The sequence below is a fragment of the Nicotiana tabacum genome, chromosome 24, assembly GCF_000715075.1.
Source record: "Nicotiana tabacum cultivar K326 chromosome 24, ASM71507v2, whole genome shotgun sequence".
NCBI classification, from domain to species: Eukaryota; Viridiplantae; Streptophyta; class Magnoliopsida; order Solanales; family Solanaceae; genus Nicotiana; species Nicotiana tabacum.
In genome coordinates this window covers 70,711,214-70,731,348 of record NC_134103.1, presented here as the reverse complement: position 1 = coordinate 70,731,348, position 20,135 = coordinate 70,711,214, and the positions used below count along the sequence as shown (strand labels likewise).

The 20,135-nt window shown below is 41.5% G+C and overlaps 1 non-coding gene across 1 annotated transcript; it reads left to right on the top strand.

Moving 5' to 3' along the window:
* Positions 1 to 15,619: 15,619 nt before the first annotated feature.
* LOC142178669 (small nucleolar RNA R71) lies at positions 15,620 to 15,726 on the top strand. The gene has a single exon (XR_012706937.1). It is a non-coding gene; the product is annotated as a small nucleolar RNA R71 (small nucleolar RNA).
* The last annotated feature ends 4,409 nt before the right edge of the window (positions 15,727 to 20,135 follow it).

The window sequence follows — 20,135 nt, the reverse complement described above, 5'->3', positions numbered from 1 at the left end:
ACTTCACAACTGCATTCAAGGCATATTGTCACGGGGCCAAATCCTTACGTTGGGTAGCGGCACCTGCTCGCCCGTGCGGCGGTTCCTTTCCCAGGATTCCAAAGCACGATCCTGTGCCTGTTGGTGGGACTCGCCCGCAGGCTCGCCCCAACTTGTGCTGCCCGTAAGATGCCTAGGCCATTGGCCCTAGACATGTCATGGCGCTTCATCTTAGGATCACAATCCATGCGCGCCCTGGGAGAATTGGCTTAGGACATGCCTTGTCCTTAGCCCAAGACTGAGCATCGCTCCCGCGTGCACAGCCCAATCCTCAAGCTTGACACTCGCCTAGTGCATCCGTGACTAGCTCGTGCCTCGCCCGAGTAAGGCAACATTTATCCCTTGGCCATTGTCATGCGCCTCTTTCGTGCCATGCCCAATCATAGCCCTCTTGCAGCACGCTTCCATTCCAAATTAGTGCAGTGTCGCCCACACCTGCACCTTTAGGCCAACGGACCCTTGCTTGCATGGTTGAACCAAATCCATGATCACAAGTCGACACATAATGCCCCTATGACAGGTGCGTCAAGTATCCAATCGGCACGGAGGTCTCGTTCCAACATTTGGCAGCCTGCGGGGCTGGTCGTTCCACATATCGAGCCTCCAGCACCACTTTGATGCCCAATGCTGGCCCGAAGGCGTCGCGCTGTCCATACGAGTTCCCAAACTTGTGTGGATACCTTTGACACTCCTTTGAGTCATCTAGGCAGGCCCTTGAGGTTGCCCCCAAGGCAGCTCGTTCGATACGGCTCGGTGGCAGCACGTATGGGGGAGGCAGGTCAGAGCTTTCATCACCTATACCCCCTTATATATGCTTAAAATTAAAAAGCCCAAGTTGCCCGAGTAGACAGACCTACGTAAGATAATCAGAAGAGCCTTTTCTCACCAGTTCTTGGCCGAAATCACAACTCCAAAATGTGAGTTGTGACATCCTCCCACACTCATAATGTCATCGTCCCCGATGACACATCATGGCTTAAGACATCCCGGAGTCTGCCCCCTCAGGTATGCCCATTTCAGCTCCCTTTGTCCTGTGGGTTGGACTTCCTCGAAGTCCTTTCTCAAAAGGAGTCGTGCCCCATGCACTTCTCCCCAAGTATCTTCCAAGCGTGCCTCTGCACTTCATCGCCTTTCGATGTTCACTTGGAAAGTGCCTCCGCACTTTCACCCTCTGGTGTCTAACTTTGTGATTGACCCACACTAGTCAATCATACCATGACCCTCACGGCCTTCATGTCCGTCTGAAGCTTTCCTTCACAGGTTAGCACATCATGTGCTCCTTTTGACGTCGCTCCCGTAGCCTTAAGATGCCCTCTTTGGCATGGCTCCCGCAGCCTTTCGCTCCCGTAGCATTAAGATGCCCTCTTGGCATAGCTCACGTAGCATTCCGCTCCCGTAGCTTTCTTTGCCTTCACTACCTTGAAGATGTGTTCGCTTCCAGACCCATGACTTCACCCATATGCCTCTTGCATAGGCGGGATCCTCCCACACTCAATGTGGAGGATACATCTTAGCTCTATCGTCCCACTTGGCATTCGGCCAGCACTTGGGACGACCTTTGGTGAGTACTACATTCCCAAAGTCATAGCATCGCCGCATTTCCGAACAAAGCTCTTTGTTTTCCAGTTGTCACTTCCTCAGCAAGTAGCCAATGCTCCCGGTAGTACTTCAATACTCGCCCTATAGACAGGCGCCCTCTTGGCCCTGCTAGCACGGCTTCCCGGTTCGGTATGCCTCGCACTTGGACACTCTCGGTCCCCATCATTCGACATACCCCTTTCCAGAATGATGACACCTTCTAACTTGGAAACTCGCCCCATTTTGAAGCTTCGCTATACCCTCGAATTCGTTTCCTCACCTTGGCAATGCCCTTAGGCAGCTCACAGGTCTTCTCCCGAAGGAAAGACACTCAACATGATGCGTCGCACGCATCCTTGGCAAGATCTCCGCTATGATCATGCCCAAGTTTATAGTCCATGGCTCCCACTCTTTCGCAATATGGTTGCACGACCTGGCAAACATGGCCTTCTCTTGGCCATCCGACTCATCGGCATATCACCCTATTCAGTAGCGACCTAGACTTCGAAAGATAATGGAATCACCTATTTCTTTCGTCGACCATCAGTATCGGGTTCTCGATCTTTGGTGGCATATGAACATCAATCTCTGCTTTGACGTGATCTCGACACTGACATCCAAAATGCACTCGCCATATCCACCCTTTGCCTTGACGTTGTGCCATGGCATAGTACGGCCTTAATCAGCTCTGATATCAAGTGTCACAGGCCCAAATCCTCATGTTGGGTAGCGGCACATGCTCGCCCGTGCGGCGCCCGGGGCTCCCCTTGCCGCGGGCCAGCCTTCTTCCTGTCCCAGGATTTCCCAAGCACCATCCTGTGCCTGTTGGTGGGACTCGCCCACAGGCTCGCCCCAACTTGTGCTGCCCGTAAGATTCCTAGGCCCTTGGCCCTAGACATGTCGTGGCACTTCATCTTAGGATCACAATCCATGCGCGCCCTGGGGGAATTGGCTTAGGACATGCCTTGTCCTTAGCCCAAGACTGAGCATCGCTCCCGCATGCACAACCCAATCGTCAAGCTTGACACTCGCCTAGTGCATCCGCGACTAGCTCGTGCCTCACCCGAATAAGGTAACCTTTAGCTCTTGGCCATTGTCATGCGCCTCTTTCATGCCATGCCCATACATAGCCCTCTTGCAGTACGCTTCCATTCCGAAGTAGTGCAGTGTCGCCCACACCTGCACCTTTAGGCCAACGGACCCTTGCTTGCATGGTTGAACCAAAGCCATGCTCACAAGTCGATATATGATTCCCCTATGACAGGTGCGTCAAGTATCCAATCGGCACGGAGGTCTCGTTCCAACATTCGGCAGCCCGCGGGGCTGGCCGTTCCACACATCGAGCCTCCAGCACCACTTTGATGCCCAACGCTGGCCCGAAGGCGTCGCGCCGTCCATACGAGTTCCCAAACTCGTGTGGATACCTTTGACACTCCTTTGAGTCATCTAGGCAGGCCCTTGAGGTTGCCCCCAAGGCAGCTCGTTCGATACGGCTCGGTGGCAGCACGTATGGGGGAGGCAGGTCGGAGCTTTCATCACCTATAACCCCCTTATATATGCTTAAAATTAAAAAGTCCAAGTTGCCCGAGTAGACAGACCTACGTCATATAATCAGAAGGACCTTTTTTCACCAGTTCTTGGCCGAAATCACAACCCCAAAATGCGAGTTGTGACAATATGGTCCATACCATGGAGAATCAACAGTGTTGTTATGGAGGTAAAAACGCTGGTTGAACAAAAGGGTCTAATCATTAGACATTGTTTTAGAGAAGCAAATCAAGTTGAGGACAAGATGGCTTCTCTAAGTCACCAATTAATGGAAGTGTATATTTTCACTTATTTTGATACATTGTCGCGGCAGGTCAAAGGACTTCTAAATGTAGATAGATGGCAAATTTCAGCATTCCGAGTCAAGAAGAGAAGATCAAGTACCATAATATATGAACCACTATGAGTTCTCAACTTTATTATTAATTGGCATGTTAGTGTGGAGATAATCCTACTAATTATGTACTAATTGTATGAATTTGTTGTGTCAAGTTCTCAGTCCATATAGAAGGCCAGTCTATACCGTTCTTCTTCAAATTGTATCTTTTGCATTGCAATGGTAATAAAATTATGACTTGGAGTTACAAAAAAAAAAAGGTTCTTTTGTGAAAGCAATGGAAGAGTTTCTTAATGTAGCTTTCTCCGCGAAGAAGATGTCCAATGGTGTGAGGATTTGAAGGAAATTTGATTCGCGGCATCCATGTGGTTCAATCCTGATCCATGTCTAAATAAATAAATATGAAGGATTCATTGTATTTGTTCTTAATAGTTTGGAATTATCCCGTAATCGTCGTTCTTGTTACTGTAATTTGCGAATAAAGCTTTATCTTCTTGAGTTTTGAAATGTATGATTCTCAAATGTCATTAACAAACTTAATTTGAAGTGTTTTTAGCCGTTCTGGTATTATGATATTCTCTTTTCCTATCTTAGCCAATACAAGACGTTCTCCACGACTTCTCCACATAGGTCGACATATCCAACGTGCAAACTAATGAGATGCAGCGTTTTCGATCGATTCTTTTTTACTATAATCGCATTAGGGGAGTTGGGTTCTTTTTGGGTCCTTCGCATTTGGGAGTGAGGGTTAATAATATGTATTTCGTATTTGGGGTTAAGAATTGCATTAGTTAGTATATACGGTCAGAGGCGGATCATGATTTGAAGGTTTTGAGTGTCATATTGCTTTGAACTTTGACTTGATTTTTTTTGAGTTTCGGTTCAGATTATTCATCTTTTTGGTTTATATAGACAAACCGATCGAATAAAATAATTTAATAATAATGGTGAGCAAAGTATAAAACCTCAATAATGTAACTAACATCAACAAAAAAATTAGTATATTTTATTTACAATTATCTTCGACAAATTTTTATATTCTTGAGTTATGATTTAATTAAAAGATGGACAATTAGGACTAAAACTCGGTATAAATACATATTTAGATACTCAAACTAAAAACTTGCTTAATAAACACTACAATTTAGCCAAACACGCTCTTAGTAGGTGTTCAAATGCATTTGGCCTATTTTTAATGAGAAGTCAAACAGTATCATGTGCTATCAACAGCTGGAATGCGTATTCTTATTCTTATGAATAGGGATTCATCACTCAAAAGTCGTGCTTAGTACCCTATATTTGGAACTTGGAGATCTGCGAACTTTAACCCATTATTAATTATTCAAGTGTATGCCCACGAAACGAAGACGATTCGCATAATCTTTTTGAGCTGGAGATTACAAATTAAATTATTTGATTAATCAATTTAAATCGTTAAGTAAGCGGGGAGAAAAAAAATCCATTCCAGTTGGCCGTGGATACATACAGAGGCAGTTTCAATAATTTCGAGTCAACGAGTGAGAAGTTTGTATCCATTATTATAATTGGCTCTGAAATAGATTAATCATATATTTGTCGTGGATGGTTCTCTACACGTCTCACTTCCATTTTTGCTCTTTTTAAAACCAAAAAAAAAAAAGCTCCGAAAGAGTTACACATATTATGGGTGTATTTAGTGTAATGACCCGATCGGTCGTTTTGACCTTTAGTGCGTCGTTCGGCGGTTTGAGGCCTTGAGTAGTTTCACATCATGTTTTATGACTTGTACGCGTAGTCAGAATTGAATTTCGGAAAGTTCGGAGTTGATTCAGATGGAAAATTCTCAATTCGGAAGCTTTAAGTTGGAAGAATTGACCAAGGTTTGACTTTTGAGCAAACGACCTCGAAATCGGGATTTGAAGGTTCCAATAAGTTCGTATGATATTTCGGACTTGGGCGTATGTTCGGGTTAAGTATCGGATGGTCCAGAAGCATTTCAGCGCTTATTATGGAAAGTTGGTATTTTGAAGGTTTTAGAATTTGCTAAGATTGATTTGAAGTGAACTTTGATGTTATTGATGTATGTTTGGGATTCCGAGCCTTGGAATAGGTTCGTATCGTGATTTTTGACCTGCACGTAAAGTTTGGCATCATTCCGAAATGTTTAAGTGTAATTCGGACGCGTTCAGCGTTGAAAGAAGGGTTTTGATCGTCGATTAGTAGTTTGGATGTTGTTTGATGTGATTTGAGGCTTCGAGTAAGTTTGCATCATGTTTCGGGAATAGTTGGTATGATTGGATGGGGTCCCAGGGGCCTCTGATGTGTTTCGGATGAGATACAGGTCATTTCGCCATGTTTGAGCTATTGTTTTTGAGATGTTCAAAACTCAAAAATTCACTCTATAAAACTTTAGACAAAAAATCCCCAATTTCTCTTTTGAATTCATCCACCAAATGCCAAAAACGAGAATAGATTCATGAAATATAATCAAAAGCGAGTAGAGAACACTTACCCCAATCCATATGGTGAAAATCGCTTCAAAAATCGTCTCAATCCGAGTTTCATAGCTCCAAATATGCAAAAATGGCTGAAACCTCCGAAATAGAGTATCACTTAAGGAATCAATGAATCGCGATCGTGGAAATACCATCGTGATCGTGAAGAAGAAAGATGCACTGCCCCAGAAATTACACTACGCGATCACAGTAACAGCCTTGCGAACGCGATACACAAGGCTCACAAAGCTACGCGATCGCGGGAACAATATCACGAACACGAAGAGGAAACCAGCCGCCTGCCCAGCTCAGCCCAAACACTACGCGAATGTGACCTTCACTATGCGAACGCGTACTGTATCCAACACCAAGCTATGTGATCGCATTCATTCAATCGCGACCGCGATTAAGAAACTGCCCAGCTCCAATTTTCCCTCTACGCGATCGCATCTCTCAATTCGTGATCGCGAATAACAATGGGTGCAACAGACATCAGCATAACCAGCAGCGCAATTATAAAGAAAAATGGTCCGAAAATAATCCGAATCACGCTCGAGTCCCTCGGAAACCCGTCCACATATTCCAACAAGTCTAATAACATAACACGGACCTACTCGAGGCCTTAAATCATGCATAACAACATCGAATCGATAAATCGCACCTCAAATCAAATATAATAAACTTTGAATCTTCCAACTTCCAAAACTCTTGCCGAAATATATCAAATCAACTCGGAATGGACTCAAATTTTTTACACAAGTCCCAAATGACATAATGAAACTATTCCAATTCTCGAAACCACAATCCAAACCCGATATCCTCAAAGTCAACTCCCGATCAAACTTCTGAACATTCCAAACCTTCAAATTTTCTAACTTTTGCCAATTAGCGCCAAAACCTTTTAGAAATATCCAAATGAGATTTCGGGCATACGTTCGAGCCCAAAATCACCATACGGACCTAACAGAATCATCAAAACTCCGATCAGGGGTCAAATACACAAAAGTCAAACTTGGTCAACTCTTCCAACTTAAGGCTTCTTAGTTGAGAACCCTTCTTCAAAATCAATTCAGAATAACCTGAAAATCAAAACCGACGATTCACACAAGTCATAATACCTCGTACGTTGCTGCACAAGACTTCCAATAGCTTAACCGAATGTAAATGCTCAAAACGACTGGTCGAGCCGTTACACTTATAATCATAGCTTGTATCTTTTCTGCATTCTTTGTAACTGGCGTATTGATCACACCCAACTATACCTTATAAAAAGGACTAAGCGGTCGTTGCAAATATAATCCGATTTATAAGTCCGGAGTCGAATCCCACAAGGGAATTAACGTATTAATCACAACTGCTAGTTTTACTAGAATTCAAGTAATCAACTTCCAAAAATATTGAATAATGAGTGGAGTGTTTACCAACTAACAACAAGAAAATTAAAAAGCTGTAATTTTATTACTAACAAAGCAAATGTTGTAGACAAGATTGGAAAGGCCTAGGGTTATGATTTCCCCTCTTATCGTAATCCTATCTGCTACATCTCCTATAAATTCGCCTAGATACTCTCTACCGATCATGAACACTTTAGGTGTTGTAATTCTCTTACGAGCAAATACAACAATTTACTACTCATATTCTTCCGAACTACGCTAGCTAGTACTAATTTACTGCTCACTAAAATCGCACCAAGATTTTGTTATTCCTAATCCCACATTTAAACCCTCTGTCTTAATCCCTTAAATACCTTAGGAGTGATATTGTTCAACAACTACCTAAATATGTACCCTTTTCTAAGTAATACACACTAAATAGGCATAACCGATTGAGGGCCCTTCAATCAATCACAATAATCACGTAGTTGAACAAGTAGAGAAAATCCAATGGCAAATTTATATTATACGCAACAAAAATTCATCCTCCAAGAGGTTCCATCAAACCCTAGAACAAAGAGTTTAGCTACTCATAATTGTTTTCATAACCACAATATAAGAATTCATCACCAATACTAGAAAAAAGTAAAGAAGAAAGATAAAAACTCATTTCTGAATCTTCCGTCTTGCTCCTTGCTTGTTCTTGCCTTCAAAGTTTTTTCAAAAACCAAGATATCCTCTTTTTGGACGAGTTGGGCTTCATATAGGTCAAGGGAAGTAGCCTCCGGAATTATAATTTTAGACTTGAAATATTTTTTTCTCGGAAGGACGTGCGCGGCCGCGCATCTGACCACACACTTTGGCCAATTTCTGCTTGACTTGTGCGGTCAGTGCACGGCGCGCACTTGGGAAATTTTCTGCACTCTTCTTCGTTCTTCTTTTTAAGTGCGCTAACCTCCTTTGATCCTCGAACGAATTCCCAATTTATTCCATAAGATTTTACTTGGCCTTCAACGCTCCATATCTGCTAAAAAAATGGTCCTTAACATCATTGTAGCCCAGAATTGCTCCTGTAAAGCATAAAGTACTCAGTTAGAGAAATTTACTACCATTAACGCTCAAACATCAGTAAAGTGCAATAATTTAGAGTGCAAATAATGGCCAAAATACATTGTTATAGCCTACCATCAACACCCCACACCTAAATCGTTGCTCGTCCTCGAGCAATCAAACCACACTTTACATAGACGCAACCTTACTGAGCAACTTTCCTAGCTCATCACACCAAGAATATTTAAAATAGACTAAGCACAGTAGTGTAACATCTTCACCTCAAGAATTGACTCACAAGCACCACGCATTATTCACAATTTACTCACTTACTCTAACACAGAAGTCAAGAATTACCTTTCCTTCATGAATCAAGTTCCCTCCTACAACAAAAGAGAATAGTTCCACAATTAATCAAATTCAAGAACAATTAGGAACTCAAGATCGACAGAATTCACTCACTCTCAGAAATGACATTCATGTGCCATAAAAGATGCACCATAGAATTTCCCGTAGTGTACTACTCTATTAATTGAGTTCATTCAGTCAAGGATCTAGTAAGACTTTTAACTGGTTGTAATGTAGGCCGCGGGACGGGTAGGATACATTTAGATATAAGAGTGACTACACCTCCCTAAGCACTTTAATACATACACTTTAACAGTCAAACCCGCACTTATGTCAAACTATATCTCCACCTTCATATCATTATGCATCAATTCCCTACTTATTTAAACACCTTTACATAAAGAGTCACCATTATTTTCACAACAATACAAAATATTTCCAAGGTGACTCTTACTTTTTCCAAAACATTGCACCCTTCTCCTTATTTCACTAGTTCCACTCAAAAGCCAAACCAACCACCCCACACTTCAACTTTTTACAAAGTTCATAGCAATTTTAAGTGCTCATGGGAGGTAAATAGTTCAAATATATGGTCAATTCAAACAAAAAGGGTAAGGCTTGTAATGTGGTTGCCAACAAAATAAGATTACATGCTCAAAGGGGTTAACTAAGATACATAATAATTAGGTGGTAAAAGCATATCACTGGCTCAACAAAGAAATGCCTATGTCACTTCCTAGACTGACAAAACTACTATTTCGCTTTGCAAACACACGGGGTAAGTTCTAGATATCAAAAGCAATGCATAAAATACAACAAAACTCACATGCACATGGCACATGACTCACTCAAGATTGGAAGCAGTTAAGCAAAGTTGAGAATATACAATTTAAGGCACTTATACAAGAGTCAAAAACTGAGCCTAAGCGTCACACTAAAGTACTCACTATTCTCAAGGCATAACGAAGTCAAGAGACCTTGTTTTCATTTCAGCCCATAGTACAAGGGTTCCTACACCTAACAAAACAAAAACTAACTACACCCGGTTCAAACAAAAACCCTTGGAAAAGAACCGCGACACAAAGAAAAACCAAAGGGGATTTAATACATTACCTACAAAAGAAAATCTTTTTGTCTTTTTCTTTCGATATAAACCCCTCAAGAAACCCGTCGAATGATATCCATCGTCGGGAAAAGTCAAAAATTTTAAGTTTTCAGATTTTTTTTTACTACTCAAACTCACAAAACAAACTAAAGCTAATACACATTACTATATATATACAACATAAATATAACATATCCCCCACCCCACACTTTAAGGGGTGGCATGTCCCCATGCCACACAAAGAAAAATGTAAAGCAAAGAAAACTTTCCTGATAGATTCAGTCAGTGTCGGATACCGTGCCGGGGTCTAGATGGCAAGCCCTGCCAAGCGCACGCAGCCATGCCATGACCTTTCTCTCAGAGTTGGCATTTTGGGTAGCAAGGGCATTCACTCGAGCTCCCAAGTCTGTGACAAAAGTACGCATCCCCACCATTCCCTGCTCTATGGCCTTCATTCTTGTGTCCCCTCTGACAACTAAGGTTCCCTCAACAACCTGCTCATGCGGGGGTGAAGCAGCAACAGCCTCAGCTTGCACTTCATCACCATCTTCTGGTGCATCAGACTCATCGATATTTGCCTCAACAGGTCAAACAGGGTCCTTCCCAATTACCACTTTATCAGCCCGGAACTTTTGTTCCTTTTTTACTTTTCCATCCAAGTCCTTGTATTCCGGTACCCGTGCTGCACGGCATAACCGAGTGATTAAGGATGGAAAGAAGAACCCATACCTTTGCACAGGACATCGAATGAACATCTCGTCGTGAATAACCTTAGCCACATCAAAATCATGGCCATTGATAAAACACCATATCAGTGCAGCCTTGGGACCATTCACCTCAGTGGTATTGGAGGAAGGCAACAAATGACTATTTATGACATAAAGCCAATACTTCCCTTCAAAGGTAAGCGATGCCAAATGAAACATCCACCCCGACATAACCCACACTACCTCCTTGTTGGGCACACCTATTGTTCTAAAGAACAATTGCCACGAGGTTGGTTCTCTGCTATAGGTGTCATAGTAGTCGTCCGCTTCAGGATCTTCCCCAAACACTGGCAAATGGTAGACCCTCCGAATGGCCTCTATGGATGCGTCCACACTCTTCTTTCAAACTGTGCAAACATGGTTAACATGTTCCGGGCAGTTCGCATAAAACTCCCGCACAATCATTAAATTGGCTTCGTCACGTTCTTCAAATAATATCCCCAGCCCTTGCCGGATCAATTCATGATACATATTGGGGAAGCCATTTTGGAGGGACCTCATATCAATTCCCCTCTCCGGTATGGATTTCTTGGATGGCTTATTACAAAAATGTTCCTGGGCCTCACTAGATATGAACTTGTTAGCAACAAACTGGCGAGCATTGGCAGAAGATCGCGGCCAGGATGAGCCAGCATGACCATTGGAGGAGGCACCTGTGGTTCTTCATTTCTTGGATGGTGTCATAATACCTTAAACAAATACCAATATCAGCTAAAGGCACGATGTGTGAACCAAGAGCGGCTACTCAGACTTCACCAGCACACTTGGTTACAAAAGTACATTCTCAAACTTGGGTGCCTCCATCACTGATTATTGCCCTTAGAGTTCCAAATTGGGTGAATATATTCTTTCTCAAAAAACCAATGACCCCCTTTTCATCATTTGTAGGGAGCGCTGCAGCCTCCACCCATTTTGACACATAGTCCACAGTTACGAGTATGTACTTGTTGCCATATGAGCTGATAAAAGGCCCCATGGAATCGATTCCCCATACATCAAACATTTTTACCTCTTGAATTGGGTTCATGGGCTTCTCATGTCGATGGGAAATATTCCCGGTTCGTTGGCATTCATCACAACCCTTCACCCAGAAGTGTGCATCTTTGAACATTGTCGGCCAGTAAAAACCTGACTCCAACACTTTCGCAGCTGTCCTTACTCCCCCGAATGGCTACCATATGGGGATGCATGACAAACCTGCAAAATAGAAGATTGGTCTATCTCGGAGATACATCTCCGGATCATGTTATCAACACAAATCCTGAATAGATAAGGATCATCCCAATAATACATGCGACAGTCACGAAAGAACTTTTTCTTTTGGACAGAGGAAAGGCCATAAGGGACAATACCGCTCACCAGGTAGTTTACAATTTTTGCATATCATGGCGCTACCTCAAGACTCGTGGCCAACAGTTGTTCATCCGGGAAAGTCTCCACAATCTCTTCCACCTCAACCTTCTTCTCTGCTCCTTCAAGCCTAGACAAGTGATCAACCACTTGGTTCTCCGTTTCCTTTCAGTCACGGATTTCTAAGTCAAATTCTTGCAGCAGTAATACCCATCGAATCAGGCGCGACTTTGACTCCTTCTTTTCAATTAGGTACATGAGATCAGTATGGTCAGTATAAACAATTACCTTCGAGCCTATCAGGTATGACCTGAATTGGTCAAATGCGAACACCACTACTAACATCTCCTTCTCGGTCACTGTGTAATTTAGTTGGGCACCACTCAAGGTTCTACTTCCGTAGTAGATTAGATGCATGACTTTATCTTTTTGCTGCCCAAGAACGGCTCCCACATCATAGTCGCTTGCATCACATATCAGCTCAAATGGTTGCTCCTAGTTGGGTGCAACTATAATAGGTGCAGACACCAACTTCTTCTTCAATTCCTCAAAAGCTACCCTGCAGTCATCAGAAAACACAAAAAGGTGATTTTTTTCAAGCAATTTCCACAGCAGGTTAGCAATTTTGGAAAAATCTTTTATAAACCGCCTGTAGAAACCGGCGTGGCCAAGGAAACTTCTTATTTCCTTGACGGAAATTGGTGGTGGCAACTTTTCTATTATATCAACCTTTGCGCGATCCACTTCAATGCCCTTACTCGACACTAGGTGCCCCAAGACTATACTTTCATGTACCATGAAATGGTACTTTTCCCAGTTTAATACCAGATTAGTCTCCATACACCTCTTCAATACTCTTTTCAAGTTCATAAGGCAATCATCGAATGAGTTACCCACCACTGAGAAGTCATCCATGAAAACCTCCATTATTTCCTCTACCATATCTATAAAGATGGCCATCATGCACCTTTGGAATGTGGCGGGTGCATTGCATAGGCCAAATGGCATTCTCCGAAAGGCATAGATGCCATATGGACAGGTGAACGACGTTTTCTCTCTATCTTCCGGGGCAATAGAGATCTGATTATACCCCGAGTATCCATCCAAAAAGCAAAAATTGGACCTCTCTGCCAATCTATCTAGCATCTGATCAATGAATGGCAGTGGGAAATGGTCTTTCCGAGTGGCCTTGTTTAACCTTCTGTAATCCATGCAGATTTGCCATCCTGTGACTGTTCTTGTTGAGATCAACTTGTTGTTCTCATTTTGCACTACAGTCATTCCACCCTTCTTTGGCACACACTGAACTGGGCTGACCCAGTTACTGTCAGAGATGGGGAAGATGATTCCCACATCTAACCAGTTGATCACTTCTTTCTTCACCACTTCTTTCATGTTGGGGTTCAGCCTTCTTTGATGTTTTCTGGACAGTTTGTGCCCATCTTCCAGTAGAATCTTATGTATAAAAATGCCGGGCTGATACCCTTAATATCTGCAATGGTCTAACCAATTGCAGTCTTGCACTCCATCAACACCTGCAAAAGATGTTCTGCCTGCACATCTAACAAACTAAATGAGATAATAACAGGTAAAGTTGAGTTATGTCTCAAGAAAGCATACCTGAGGTGAGAGGGTAACGGTTTTAGCTCCAACTGTGGTGGCTCTTCAATTGATGGCTTAGCTGGAGGGGTCTTTCTTTCTTCTAAGTGTAAAGGATCGAATTCGAGCTCTCTTTTCCAGTACCATTGGCCTTCAAGGGCCAAAACCCACTCAGCTAAGTCCTCACCATCTACCTTTTCTAAGTTCATGAGGCAGGCTTCTAGAGGGTCTTTTACGTTTAGAGCCTCATCTTCCTCCTCCAAAATCGCATCCACAGCTTCTATCAGAGAGCATATAGAAAACTCACTGGGTCGCCGCATAGACTTCTACACATTGAACGTTATCTCTTCATCGTTCAGTTGCATTTTTAGCTCCCCAGTTTCACAATCAATTAGAGCCCTCCCAGTGGCCAGGAATGGCCTTCCCAAAATTATGGGAATCTCCTCGTCAACCCGACAGTCCAGAATGACAAAATTTGCCGGAAACACAAACTTTCCAACCTGCACCAGTACATCATCAAGTATACTTGATGGCCTCTTCACTGTTCGGTCAGCTAGCTGTAGTAACATGGATGTGGGTCTTGCTCTTCCAATGCCTAACCTTTTATAGATAGCCAAGGGCATCAAGTTTATGCTCGCCCCCAAATCACACAATGCTTTAGCAAAAGCATAGTTGCCTATTGTGCATGAGATTGTGAAACTCCCTCGGTCGGACAACTTCACAGATGTGGGTCTCGTCACAACAATTCTACATGTCTGAGTTAGTGTAACCATGGGCAAGTCTTGAAAGTCAAACTTACGAGATATCAAGTCCTTCATCATTTTTGCATAACCAGGCATCTCCTTCAAGGCGTTAATCAAAGAAATGTTCACCTAGATTTGCTTCAACATCTCCATGAATTTCTTATACTGCTTATCCTTCTGATATTTGGCCAATCTCTATAGGAAGGGTGCTGGAGGTCGCTTCTTTCCTGTGATTTGAGTTTGATCCTGCTCGGGCACTGTTTCTAAATCCTTCTCTTGCACTAACTCAGTCTCCTTCGCAACTTTTTTTCTTTGCTTGTTTCAGCTGGTGCATGTTGTATCGTCATCTCTGTTAACCCTGTTAAATCATCTACCTCAATTGGTACTGGCACAAATATCTAAGTTGGTCAGCTTTCGCGAGCAATTTCTTGCTCTAGATCAAGATCTCTACCATTTCTTAGACTCACCGCCATAAGTTGCTTCGGTCCTTGCTCTTTTGGATTGACATGCGTGTCTGCCGGTAACGTCCCTTGGGGAAGATTATTCAGAGCCATGGATAACTGCCTTAATTGAATCTCAATGCCTTTTATCGCTGAGTCATGTGCTTTGACTTTCTCTTGCATTTTTCCATTAGACCCAATCAGTTGTTGCAGCATTCATTTAATTTCAGACAACCCATCATCTTGTTTCACTATCTGTTGTTGTTGAGGCTATTAATAAGCTAGCTGCTGATTTTGCTGATTGTATCCTTGTTGCCTTTGGTAAGGCACAACTTGACCATGTGGTCGCATAACTCTAGGATTATTGCTATTATTGTACTGTTGTTGTGCTGGTCTATACTGTTGATTCTGCTACCCCCAATTCTGACCACCTTGCCTTTGTCCTCCATAGTTGCCCACGTAGTTCATATTCTCTTGATAGTTCTGGTTGTCACTTTCACCACTCCACGAGCATACATATGGTTAGTTAATGCATGGTGTACATAAGCCTCCATTAGTCGTGTCAATTATGTGTACTTGCTTCTAGCCTGATTCGTCAATCTTCTTGGTGAGGATACTCATTTGCATCATCAGAGTGGCCATATTCTCAGCTATAGAATTGTTAGGGTCCAAATCTACTGAGTGAACTACAGAAATGATTGTAGAGTCTTTTGTCATCCATCCTGAATTTTGAGCCATTTTATCAAGTAACACCTTGCATTCCCTGAATGTTTTGCTCAAAAATGCTCCACCTGTTGAAGAATCAATATTGGCCTTCAAGCTGTCTGCTAATCCAATGTAGAACCTTTGCCCCAACATCTAATCTGGAATGCCATGGTGTGGACACTTAACCAGCATACCTTTGAACCTCTCCCACGTTTCTTGCAATGTTTCAGCTAGTTTCTTCTTAAAGCTCAATATCTCATCAACTTGTTTGGCAGTCTTAATGGGTGGGTATAACTTGTTCAAAAATTGCTTGACTAATTCCTCCCAAGTGGTGATGGAGTTTATGGGGAGCGAATTGAGCCAAGTCTGAGCCTCTCCGGTCACTGAGAATGAAAACAACAACAGCCTTATTGCTTCCGGTGTCATATTTGGTTGTCTTTGAGTGACACAAATTGACAAGAAATTTTTCAGATGTTGCTGTAGATCTTCAATGTATGACCCTGAGAATAGTCCCTTGTTTTGCAGGAGATGCAGCATGTTGTTTGTGATTTGAAATAACTCCGCTTGTATCTGAGGGACTGCAATTGTGGTTGCCAGATTTTCAGCGGTGGGTTGTGCCCAATCATACAAGGCAGTTTCTGGCACAAGACGTGCCACACCCCGATTGTTCGGGTCGTTCACCTTGTTCAGGTTGTTTTGGTCGTCTATGACGTCACCCATATCTAGTTCGATTCATTCAATTGAGTTCTGTTGTCGTTTGACCTTCTTGTTTGCACAATTCAATGCCTTGAAAACTTTCTCAGGATATGATAATACTTCAAACAATTCACCAGTTCTTGAGGGCTTTCTAGGCATACACTTGTAACACCCAAGACTACAAACGTTAGAATTTAAATATAATTAGTTTAAAATGAAGAAAATTTACTAAACCAAGAATCCTAGTACTTCTTTTAGCCGCAATTAATAACACCGTTATGTCCCCGGCAACTGCGCCAAAATTTGATCATGCCCAACTATGCCTTATAAAAAGGACTAAGCGGTCGTTGCAAATATAATCCGGTTTATAAGTCCGGAGTCGAATCCCATAGGGAATTAACGTATTAATCACAACTGCTAGTTTCACTAGAATTCAAGTAATCAACTTCCAAAAATATTGAATAATGAGTGGAGTGTTTACCAACTAACAACAAGATAATTAAAAAGCTGTAATTTTATTACTAACAAAACAAATGTTGTAGACAAGATTGGAATGGCCCAGGGCTATGATTTCCCCTCTTATGGGAATCCTCTCTGCTACGTCTCATATAAATTCGCCTAGATACTCTCTACCGATCATGTACACTTTAGGTGTCGTAATTCTCTTCCGAGAAAATACAACAATTTACTACACGTATTCTTCCGAACTACGTTAGCTAGCACTAGTTTACCTCTCACTAAGATCGCACCAAGGTTTTATTATTCCTAATCCCACCTTTAAACCCTCGTATTGATCCCTCAAATACGTTAGGAGTGATGTTGTTCAACAACTACCTAAATATGTACCCTTTTCTAAGTAATACACAATAAATAGGCATAACCGATTGAGGGCCCTTCAATCAACTATAATAATCACGTAGTTGAACAAGTAGAGAAAATCCAATGACAAATTTATATTAAACGCAACAAAAATTTATCCCTCAAGAGGTTCCATCAAACCCTAGAATAAGGAGTTTAGCTACTCATAATTGTTTTCACAACCACAATATAAGAATTCATCACCAATACTAGAAAAAAGGGAAGAAGAAAGATAAAAACTCGTTTCCGAATCTTCCGTCTTGCTCCTTACCTGTTCTTGCCTTCAAAGTTCTTCTAAAAACCAAGATACCCTCTTTTTGGACAAACTGGGCTTCATATAGGTCAAGGGAAGTCACTTTCGGAATTACAATTTTAGTCCTGAAATATTTTTTCTTGGAAGGACGTGCGCGGTCGCGCACCTGCGCAGGTGACCGCGCACTTTGGCCAGTTTCTGCTTGACTTGCGCGGCCCAGTGCGCGATCAGTGCGCTGCCACGCACCTGGGCAAGGCAATTTTCTGCACTCTTCTTCGTTCTTCTTTTTAAATGCGCTAACCTCCTTTGATCCTCGAACGAATTCCTAATTTATTCCATAAGCTTTTACTTGGCCTTCAATGCTCCATATCATCTCACAAAACGGTCCCTAACCTCATTGTAGCCCGGAATTACTCCTGTAAAGCATAAAGTACTCAGTAAGAGCAATTTACTACCATTTAACATTCAAATATTAGTAAAGTGCAACAATTTAGAGTGCAAATAGTGGCCAAAATACATAGTTATAGCCTACCATCACGTATCCTGCTTCTGAACTGGTAGATTTTCCTCTTGTTGTCTCTGAACAAGTGAAGGTTACTGCATCTTCTTTGCCCGACAGTTCTGTTCCTCATGATCATATTTCTTGCAGAACTTACATAAAGTAGGTTTCCAATCGTATTGAACCTTTTGCTCTATAAGCATTCCTTTTTCATTTTTAAAGAAAACCTTTTATGGTAACTTAGCATCCATTCCTACTTCAATAAGTAATCGTGCAAATCTAAGTCACATCTTCTTTTCTACGTGATTGTCTACCATCAGTGGTTTGCCAATTAAACTTCCTATTTTGCTTAATCCCTTTGAGCTCCAATATTTGAAGTCCAGACCAGGTAATTTCACCCAGATTGGAACTGTATAGAGTTCCTCCCTAGTAAATTCCATGTCTCGATGCCATGCTTTCACAATAAAAGGTTTGTTGTCGAAGTGATATATTCCTCCTTGGATGACTTCATTCTTCCCTACTACATCATCAAATCGCACCAGTACTATCCTATTCTTCATCATGGAGATCTTATTAATTCCATATTTGCCCCATATTTTCTGGATATAGCTATTCCAAACTAAGAAGGGAGGATGAGCCCCTAAAACATAACACACTACAGTAGTTTTCCAATATTCCAATTATGTATTGATATCCTCTGTTTCAATTTCACATACAGGGGTATCTGCATGCACCTCTGGAGCTATGTATTCTAGTTTAAAACCAGCATTTGTTATCTTAGTGATGTCGAATTATCCCAGATGGATCCCTTGCTTGCAACTTCCTCCAATAATTCTACTTCATCTGCCCATGAGAGCTTACTGTAATATGGCTAAATTTTCATGACATTTGCCATGACATAATATCCATTATAACAAATTTGTGGTTCATGACATTTGCCATGATATAATATCCATTATAACAAATTTATGGATCATGACGTTTGCCATGACATAATATCCATTATTAGGACAAGGATTTCTTGCTATAAATAGAGGAGTTTCTCCTCATTTGTAAGCACACCAATTCAAGAGCTTTTCACTCTTGTCTTTCTTTCTCCTCCTTTATTTTATTATAGAGTATTTTGTAAGAGAGTGGGTATTGGAAAACACTTGTGTGAACCCTTTCTTTGGAGTGATCTTGTGAGGTTATTCTCTTGGAGTATTTGGGATTAATTAGAGTATTTACTCTAATTTTGTACTCTTGTTGGTATAGTGAAATTGCTCCTCTCCGCTTGTGGACGTAGGTCACCTTGACCGAACCACGTTAAATTTGTGTCTTCTTTATATTTTTTAATTGTCGTTATTATCAACTTCCATTGTCTTTGTTATTGTCATTATACCATTGTTTGGCTAAATTCTGCACTACCCGGGTTCCCGATCCTAATAAATTGGTATTAGAGCCAGATCTAACCGGGTTAGTTTAAATAGACAAAATGACTCTAACAAAGTCTTATGTTGAGAAATTTGACCGAAGTGCAAACTTCGGAATATGGCAATTAAAGATGGAAGCTATCCTAATTCAGGATGGCTTAGATTTGGCACTGCAAGGAAAGGAGAAGATGCTGGATAAAATGACAGACGAAGAGTTTGCCGTCATAGACAAAAAGACAAAAGCAGGTATTATTTTAAATCTTTCAAATGAGGTTTTGCATGAAGTTGCAGCAGAAAGCTCAGCCAAAGACATATGGGAAAAGCTTAAAACCTTATATATGAAAAGAACAGTAGAAAGCAGGCTTTACCTAAAGTAAAAACTCTACACTTTTCGTATGGCTGAAGGTACATCTATACTTACTCATCTTGATACTTTTGATTCTCTTCTTATGGATTTAAGTAACATAGATGCTGAAATCAAAGATGAGGATCAAGCTGTGTTATTGCTTGTTTCCTTACCCTAGTCGTTTAAACATATAAGAGATACTATGCTTTATGGAAAGGATAATATCTCTTATAAAGATATCAAATCTATTTTGAAATCAAAAGAACAAATAGATAGAGATATTACTGGGGAAACTAGTGGGAACCAAGGGGAAGACTTATTCATAAGAGGTAGATCCAATAAGAAAGATTCAAGTAGTGAGAAACCTAAATCAAGGTCAAAATCCAGATACAGAAATGTCATGTGCAAATATTGTCATAAGAAAGGTCACATTATTTCTGAATGCTTTAAATTGAAAAACAAAGAAAAGCATAGAGAAAAGAAAAATGAGCACAAAAATACTGACACTGCCGAAGCAAGTGTAGCTGCTGATGAGACTGAGGGAACTATTTTTTTAGCAACTAATAATAGTTTCAAATTTAACAATGAGTGAATTTTAGATTCGGGTTGTTCTTA